Below are 7,853 nucleotides of genomic sequence, written 5' to 3' on the forward strand. Positions count from 1 at the left end.
TAAATTCCATTGAAGCACTTTGTGTTCCGAAACAACCAGCATGTAGTCTAGGATGTTTACTAATAGTGACCGTACAATAACCCTGATTCTTCACATTCATCCTCACATGTTTCTGTACATTCAGATCAGCCTGGCTCAGCTTGCCCCCCCCCCCCCCCCCCCCCGCTGTGAGTCTGTAGCTGGAAACGCATGTCGTCACGGCTCGGCACAGCATGGCTAAAGTGTGCTAATGGAAGAACCCAGAATGTAACTGACCCCTTTTCTCAAACTTTTCCCCAGAACAGCTAGTTTCCAATCACTGCTCAGCAACTGTTAGTCAGCACAGGGAGCGTGTTGAGCTGTGGAGTCCTCCTCCTGCTGAAGTGTTGTGCACGGGGCTGGAATAAGAGGTGCAGAGATTTCCCAGTCCTCTACATGGCTCATAAACAGATGACCAGTACGGTGGCACAAAGAGAAATGGGAAAACACAAACGATAAATCACAAAAATCATCAACAAATCAAAACAACAAAAGGACAAACAAGAGCAAATAAACACAAAATGGTTTGTCTTCTTTAAGTCTATTGTTTGTGATTTTCCCTTTGTTGTTGTGATTTGCAGTTGACAAATTCAACTTGGATCTGTTTTTATTAGTTCCTCTCAATATTATTAAATTGTTTCCTGAACATCACTCAGAGACAGGAGGGAAGATTGGGATCATGTTTCCCACAATCCCACATATTGCAGCTGAGCAAGGAAAGAATGATTCCTGATTTATTTAACATTTTGCCTAAATTTCTGGCAGCTATGGATTTCAAATGGCAAACCTGGATCTGTCATCATGAACTGTGTGAATCATGAAAAGCTAGAAAATGATTTGCACAGTAACTCTGAGGGTCAAGGCTTAGGAAAAGCACTAAATCACAAGGGAAGTCAGATAGTCAATAGTTAACGATTTAATAAAGATGATAAATGATGAGAACTAACAATGATAAACTCATATATTACTTTGGGTCCCCCACACGTCTCTGTGGCTGTCGGACGTGTCGTAGGAGGAACGTTTCCAGTCGAACAAGCTGATGAGTTTGTGTATCAGCCGCCGCCCCCGTCCTGTAACTCAATTAAGATCCAGAGCGGCTTCGAACCTGAGCCGAGGAACCAATTTCCAAATCTGCCCGGTTTTAATCGGCGGCGGACGGATTGTGCTGTGTCAGATTGTGTGGCGTAGTTACTCACTCCACCTGAGGGAAGTGACAGTGGGGGTAATAAGATTCTCAGGGGCCCGGTCTCTCAGACACATCAGCAGCACTGAGCAGCATGAAGAGAGAGCCGGGGATTACGGCTTTAAACCGTCTCCAGCCTGTGGATGAGAGGCTGAGGCTTGTTCTCCTCTTTCTCCCTCTTTACTCTTCATTGCATCACAAGAAACACGTCCACAATTGTGGTGAAGGGAGAGTTGTGCAAATGAATCAAGTGCTTAATGCTTTTGGGGTGTGAGCTTTGTCATCCTGCAGAAATTATATGATTCATCCAATATGTGACTGTACACAATTTAGTTGCTGCGAAGGTTAAATCCACTCCCACTACGGCCAGTCAGCAAAACACCAAGATACCAGTCCAGTGCAGGGGAGGAAATAACCTCCACAGACATCACCAGTTTGTGAAGGGGAACAGAACAATGGCACTGGATGCAAACAGTGCACAGCAGAGAATACACCCCCCCTCCCTCTGGATCCTGGGCTGTTTAAAGGGGACCTGGTGATTTATGTTGCTCTGTAGTAAACAAAACACTTCACACACCAACACAGAAACACAACAACACAAATCCCCTCTTACATGAGCCATTGTCAACTGAACAAACACTAATTAGTTCCTGCTTGACTTTTGTTCTCAAACCAAGTTTAGACTGAATCCTGCCTGCCTCCTGAGAGAGAGAGAGAGAGAGAGAGAGAGAGAGAGAGAGAGAGAGAGAGAGAGAGAGAGAGAGAGAGAGAGAGAGAGAGAGAGAGAGAGAGAGAGAGAGAGAGAGAGAGAGAGAGACGTCCTCCTGGCCTACATTTACTAATAAATTAGTTAGCAACATTAACTATAGGATGTGCACACGCAGCTCTCTCATAAGAGGGGGGGGGGGGGGGGGGATGAAACAGTTATGGGCGTGTCTGAGTTTAGAAGTGTCCATGTTGCACGTAATGAGTTTAAAACTAATAAACACACCACACACACACACACACACACACACGCACACACACACGCACACACACACACCAGAAGAACGACTTCTCAAATTGGAAAATGGGAACATCCAAGCAGCTTCATTAGTGTCAAGAGGTATCAGCTCTAGAACCCGTAGAGATTGAAACAAGAAAACTGTAAGATGAAAGTCTATCAGATCGATATCACCCAAAAGGGTCGATACTCCAAGAATCCATCCAAACTATGGAGTTCAGTGGGTTCAGGGTTCAGATCTCCGACTTTATCTGTGTCCCTGTTTACATGTTCTACTCATGTCTGGATGAACCTTAATCATTTTTCAAGACTCACAATATCTTCAACCTTCTCCCGTCTCTGCCCCTGTGTCCAGGAAACACCTGAGGATAAATCCTTCAATAAATAAAAGTGGTTTTGAAAAATCAAGTACACAAATGAAGTGCAGAATCAGCTTCTAGTAAATGAAGTTACAGGTTCTCTGAAGGACGTTGGTTATTTGATTCTGTCAAGCTAACAGGACTTTAACTGGAAATAGCACCTCAGGAAGAACTGAGAGTAATTTTCTGATTCAGTTCCTGGTGAACTCACACTTTGTTCCAGCATTCGTCCTTGAGCTGATCAAAGATCCTGAGGTGTGAACTCAAAGGAGACACGTAGTGGGAATCCATTTATCTCCCTGGATGAGATGTCTCACCTGACACCTGGGCCTCCTGTGTGATGTCTTCTTCAGTGATAGTGACCGATTTATCTCCAGCTCTGTTACTTTCTCTTTTTTTTTAAACAGAAAAACAAAACCCGAGACAGCGAAAGTTAACACAAGATGGAGTGAAACAGACACACAGCAGTCGTCTACAGACACAAACACAGACAGAGACACACACCCGGGCCCATTAGAAAGATGGTATCATCCGTCCACAGTGATTAGAGAAGCCTCTTACTTGTTTGTTTGTGTGAAAGAAACTTGGAGGGAATTGACTTTTAATCAATTTATTTATTTATCTGAGACACACTGAGCACTTGGTCTTCTCCGGCAGGTTGAGTCCGATCTGGATGCAGCACAACGCTGACTCACTCCCTGGATGGATTACGGGTGTTATACTTACAAAGAGGTCTAACTTACTGGAGAACAAATTGAAAGGGATGTGAATTAGAAGATACTAGTGCAGTGTTTTCATTAGTGAGTCCTCCTCAAGGAGTTCAATACACTGTCTATGGTGCAGAGGGAAACTTTGCGTTCATCCTACCTGGTGTATCTGCAGTGAGAAGTTTAAGGTGAATGTTTTGTCTGTAGTTTATATAAATGTTTGAATGATTTACTGCTGTTATTGTTCCATACGTTGTGTGTCTGTTGATCATTCGACACAATCGTCCGACCCAACTTCAAAACTTTCCAGAAACGAAAAGCTCTGCAGCGTTAGAACACACATTGTGCTTTTACTTTGAAGAGAAGTAGCCAAACAGGAAGTGAGTTTGTTAAAGTCACCTTAGAAGAGATTTGCACCTGTCAGATATCGTGAATTAGAAAATCTCAAAAAATGGTGGTGATTTTTGACCCACAATTTGACCAAGTTGTCGTCCACTGCCATAATTTAGATGAGGACTTATGAGAAGACAGAAGACAAACTGCCCAGTCCCCACTGACTCCTGCAGAACGCTGGACACCTGTTTATTCCATTTCTATTAATATTTAACCAAATATCACCAAAATTGACACTGCAGAATACACATCTGCCAAGTGTGAGAAAAAGACAAGATGAACGATTCACAACATATGCGTTCAACAGATGTTTGTCTTCGAATTCCACAAACACCTGTGTATTTATTTATATATATGAGCTTGAAATACAGACATCTCCTCTTCACCTCCCGCGCCGACAGATACAGATTTGTCAACCTCATGGCAACATCCTCAGGTATCACACTCTCTCACACAGTGACATTTTAAAACAATAGGAAAGAGACGACTGATGAACACAGATCTCCCTGTCAGGACTTCACTACACAGCTGTAGACTTCATCTACACAGAGGGAGGAGGTGTCAGAGGGAGGAGGTGTCAGAGGGATCTGGGTTTTCACAGCTCGTTCTTCTCATGGAGGCTCCACGCCGCTCCGCCCCGGCTTTGCTTCTCGATGAAGCCGCACTGAGCTGTGAAGTAATTCATTTCGCGGGGAGAAGTTTTTTCTTCTTTCTTATTCCGGGACTTGATCATCGCATCTGCTTCATTTACCAGAGGAACCATTTCCCTTGTCCATCAGATCTTGTTTTTCCTCTTCGACAGAAGGTGTTTTTCTTTGTGCTCGCTCTTTTAGCTTCAACTTTCCAGACTGGTCGATGTTTTGTATTAGATATAAACGATGGTAGATATTAAACAGCCATATGGCTCTTTCAGTATTATGAACATTTCCTCTCCACACACACGTATTGAAAAGCTTTTCTTCTTCTGCGAGCCGCCGACTGACTTTGACCTCGTGTGCCACTGACCGGTCTCTCAATCTATCAAAGAATTTCTGAAAGCCTCCGACGGATTAACACAAATCGCTGAAGCCTGTTACAGTCTGGAACAACAAGGCCGGAAACTTTAATAACAAAACAGGTCGTTTGGCTGCGCGGTGTAAACCAGCCATTAATTAGATTGCCTGGTCGAGGTTAGAGAAGGATCTGGGTCACGGTGAAACAACAACTAACTGAAGTCATCCGATTTCTGTGCTCGACAATTAAGTGAACTTCAGTTTTCATGAATCACTTCAATGTCGCCAGCAGTTTTCTTTCTTTTTAACTTTGAAAAGAACAATGAGTGTGTTTATTGTAGCCCAGGCTTCATAAGCTGTGAAAATGTTGAAGCTGTTCGCAAGCATATCCAAGAGCTTTTACAAACTGGGGTAATTAGGGAATCTGAGTCACCTTTTTCGTCCCCAATCGTGGTTGTCAAGAAGAAGAACGGTACCGTCAGACTCTGCATTGACTACCGCAAGCTGAACCTGCAGACAATAAAGGACCTTATCTGCACTTTCAGGTTCTCAGTGGTTTTCGGTCCTCGATTTGAAGTCTGGTTATTACCAGATTGAAGTCGAAGAGAAAGACAAATCCAAGACAGCATTCGTATGCCCGCTTGGGTTTTGGGAGTTCAATAGGATGCCTCAGGGTGTGACAAACGCACCAAGTACCTTTCAAAGGTTAATGGAGAAATGCATGGGCGATATGCATTTGCAGGAAGTCTTGGTTTTCCTAGACGATCTGATCATCTTCTCAAAGACCTTGGAGGAGCATGAAACCCGACTTATGAAAGTTCTTGGTCGTCTGAAGGAGTTTGGTCTAAAACTCTCACCTGAGAAGTGTTCTTTCTTTCAAACATCTGTCCGATATCTCGGACATGTCGTTTCCAGGAACGGGGTTGAAACTGACCCAGAGAAGGTTGCTTCTCTCAAAACCTGGCCAGTCCCCCGAAACCTGCGAGAATTGAGGTCATTCTTGGGTTTTGCAGGGTACTACAGGAGGTTTGTGAAGGGTTACTCTGACATCGTGAAGTCCTTGCACGGCCTGACCTCCGGGTACCCACCTCCACGTAAGAAATCCAACTTGAAACCATCAACCGATCAGACTTACCATGACCCAAAGGCACCCTTTGGCGGTCGTTGGACACCTGCTTGTCAGCAGGCATTTAAGCAGGTCATTGAAGCGCTTACCACCGCTCCGGTATTGGGCTTCGCCGATCCTCAAAAGCCGTATGTGCTACATACTGATGCCAGCACCAGCGGCCTTGGTGCTGTTCTTTATCAAGAACAAGAAGGTCAGCTCCGGGTCATAGCTTATGCGAGCAGGGGGCTATCGCGGAGTGAGAGCCGGTACCCAGCCCATAAGCTGGAATTCTTGGCACTTAAGTGGTCAGTCGCTGAAAAATTCTGTGACTATCTTTATGGAAATCACTTCACTGTAGTTACTGACAATAACCCATTAACGTATATCTTGACCACTGCAAAACTCGACGCAACGAGTTATAGATGGCTTGCAACCTTGTCTACCTTTTCCTTCAAGCTTGTGTACAGACCGGGAAAACAAAACTCAGATGCCGACGGACTGTCGCGCAGACCTCATGGCGAACTGTCAGACGATCCCAAGTCGCTGAAGGAGAGGGAACGGATTTGTCAGTTCGCGCGCGACCATCTCTCTGACCCGGACAGTATCGATGCTGTCGACCAAGCTGTTGTTCAAGCCATTTGTGAGAGGCAATTTGTCTACAGTGACAATCTTTATGTTCATGGTGGTGCTACTTTGGTCGAAACTCTTACCACCTCCACGAGAGCTGTACCTGACAGCTATGGGAAAGAGGACCAGCTTGGAGGATTGCCTTTCATCCCTCACTTAACTGAAGTTGAGTTAGCGAGCAAACAAAGGGCTGATCAGTGTTTGAAGCATGTTATTTACCAACTTGAGTGCGGGGAGAAGCCACCTCCCACGCTACGGAGCGAACTCCCAGAACTTCCACTCTTATTGAGAGAGCTACAGCGTCTTGAGCTCCTCAATAATGTGCTATACCGAAGACGGCAAGTCGGCGCCCAGACTTCTTATCAGCTGGTCTTGCCAGCTGAGCTCCGTGACATGGTCTTGGTGAGCTTACATGATCACATGGGACACATGGGTGCTGATCGTACCTTAGATCTTGCCAGAACAAGGTTCTTTTGGCCAAAGATGGCTTTAGATGTTGAAAAGAAGGTGAAAACATGTGGCAGATGTGTGCGCCGAAAGGCATTGCCAGAGAAAGCGGCACCGTTGGTCAATATCAACACCACGAGACCTCTTGAGTTACTTTGCATGGATTTCCTTTCTTTGGAACCCGACAGTAGTGGAACAAAAGACATCCTTGTCATCACAGATCACTTTACGAAGTTCGCGGTTGCCATACCAACGCCCAACCAAAAGGCCCGAACTGTGGCGAAGTGTCTGTGGGACAATTTCATTGTACATTACGGGTTCCCGGAAAGACTCCACAGTGATCAGGGACCTGATTTCGAGTCCCACATGATCAAGGAACTTTGCAGAGTAGCTAGAATACATAAGGTGAGGACAACTCCGTACCACCCTCGTGGGAACCCTGTTGAGCGGTTCAATCGCACCTTATTGAACATGCTAGGTACCCTGGGGAATCAAGAGAAGTCTCGGTGGCGTGAGTTTGTAAAACCGCTAGTTCACGCGTACAATTGTACGAGGAACGAGGTGACGGGGTTCACGCCATACGAGCTCATGTTCGGCCGCCAGCCTCGCTTACCAGTCGATCTCGCGTTTGGTTTGCCTGTGCAGGGTGGTCAGCACATGTCGCACTCTCAGTATGTTCAGACTCTTAAGTCTCGTCTTCAGGAAAGCTACAAAATGGCAACAGCAAATGCTGCAAAAACAGCAAGTCGAAACAAAACAAGATATGACAAGCGTGTAACGGCTTCGGACTTGGATGTTGGAGACAGAGTTCTCATCAGAAATGTCCGCTTACGGGGAAAGCACAAAATTTCTGATAAATGGGAAGCAACTGTCCATGTTGTGGTAAGCAGAGCTGGAAAACTCCCAGTGTACACAGTGAAGCCTGAGAACCGTGAAGGTCCTTTAAGGACATTACATAGGGACTTACTACTTCCGTGTGGCTACTTACCAACAGAGGACAGCCATCCTGTCCCACA

The sequence above is a fragment of the Pleuronectes platessa genome, chromosome 14 (assembly GCF_947347685.1).
Source record: "Pleuronectes platessa chromosome 14, fPlePla1.1, whole genome shotgun sequence".
Taxonomy (NCBI): Eukaryota; Metazoa; Chordata; class Actinopteri; order Pleuronectiformes; family Pleuronectidae; genus Pleuronectes; species Pleuronectes platessa.